Source organism: Octodon degus, unplaced genomic scaffold (assembly GCF_000260255.1).
Source record: "Octodon degus isolate 3935 unplaced genomic scaffold, OctDeg1.0 scaffold00033, whole genome shotgun sequence".
NCBI lineage: Eukaryota > Metazoa > Chordata > Mammalia > Rodentia > Octodontidae > Octodon > Octodon degus.
In genome coordinates this window covers 10,757,437-10,759,422 of record NW_004524609.1, presented here as the reverse complement: position 1 = coordinate 10,759,422, position 1,986 = coordinate 10,757,437, and positions in this window count along the sequence as shown.

The window sequence follows — 1,986 nt, the reverse complement described above, 5'->3', positions numbered from 1 at the left end:
TCTCCATGACTGGTGCTCCCAGGGACAGTCTTTCTGTCTTCTAAAGCAGAAACACAGACAAAAGGGGGTGGACTCTCTAAAAGGTGGAGCTTTAAAGCCAATGATTCACTCTCCATAGAATAAGTCATACCAACTCATTGAAAAATCATTGGTCGGAGTCTGGACATCTCAACTGCAGCCGGAAGGTGATGCAGGCAGATGAGAAGGCAGGCAGGTGAACTGGAGTAGTACAAGTGGGAAGGAACACAGCCCCCTTCCTCAAGTTTTGTAATCTGCTCGTTCTACTCCCAGTTAATGGGAGACCCGGCGTTACTGATTTCTCTGGCTGCTACGATCCGCTTCTGATTTTGATGTGGGCTTCTTTCTTTCTTTGCACCACATAACGTGGGTGGGTAGTGTTTTCCCAGCAGTGTGTCCTCAGCCAGTTGTTAGAAGACTGTCTTGTCAGCCAGTTGAATTGCTCTCTTAGCTACTTTGCTTCTCTCCGAGGCTGTTTTGACTTGAGTCTCCTAGAGAAAGCAAGGGCTTGCTGTTGAATCAACAAATCATCACTTGGATGCTTAAAGATCTCAACTTAGAGAACTTATGCTGAAGGTGGGAAAAAAAATCTTTGAGCCTTCATCCTCTGATCATCTAGAATCCACACCCATCCCCCCCGCCATGAATCTTAAAGCAGGTTTTGTCCGCAGGTGTTTGTTTTAGTAATGTCGGCTTCTGAGTGGATCTCAGGCTGGGAGCTTTTAAAGAATGGTGACTTTTGGCTCTGAGGCTACCACAGAGAACAAGCATTATCATTCCAAGACCGTTCGTGAAGGGAAGGAGACACAGACCTCCTTTTTCACACAGAAAAGGTTCCCCAATGTTTTATTCCCAGAACAGCCATGGATTCTGTAGTTTTTCTATTCCTCTGCTGGCAGTTCAGCCAAGGAGAATACATTATTTCTTAGCAAAATAAACCTGTGCTTATTTCATTCCACGGGAAATTACTCGGCATGTAGCAGAGACATGTGACCATCACATTTCCTCAAGATTTGCTTTTCTAATTGGGGATTCTGCTGTGCTAACAGTGACCAAGAACTACAGAAGCCTGCTTTTCGTTTCTATTTGTTTCATTAATTTTCCTTGTCTCTTGTATGTCTGACCCAAGATCACAAATAAGCGCGACTTAAAATTTTACCTCCATGGATGTGATATAGGATCCCCCAAATGATATAAAGGAAATACTATTACTCCCAACTTGATAAATGTTTGATACACTGAGTTCTTGTTCCTCTCAAAAAAAAATATCAAAGAATGAATTCTAAGGGGTGATGAAGGTTAAGAGTAGGAAATTTTATTGAGGGAGAGAGAGAGCTCTTGAGATGTAGGAACAGGCCTACATCAACAGCCCAATTCTCCAAGGAAGTTTTATAGAGCAAAATAACAAGGTGGATGCAGAACCACGTGGTGGTACAGTGGACAAAATTATGATCAACTCATACGATTACAAGTATAGTCATTTAGGTAATGTAGATCTAGTTGGGGAAGCAAGTTGCATAGCAAATACATGGAAAGAACAAAGACCTTGCTTTGGAAGAGATGAGACAGGAGGTCTTGGTCTCCCACCAAGATGAATGATGTCTTTCTAGACATTACTGAGCTAGGTGAGACCAATTACAATACACTGCTTATTTCTTAGGGAGGCACGTAGCCCTGGCCATTCCATCTTTATCTTGGGGCCTGGCCTTCAACAGTTGCACCACCAGCCACAGTAGTAATGTAATGTCGTCTTCTGCACTGACTCCCTCAAGGACCTAGCCCTCTCCTAATGCGTATTTCTACATAATGCAGCCGTCTATAGTAGATGCACCATGAGTGCGTTCAGTGGATGAGACAGTTCTTTTATTGGGATCATCACCTGAGTTATAAATATGTATTATAATTCATTCAGCAGTAGAAGTATACATTGATTGTGTGCGTGTGTGCATGCATACGTGTGTGTGTGTG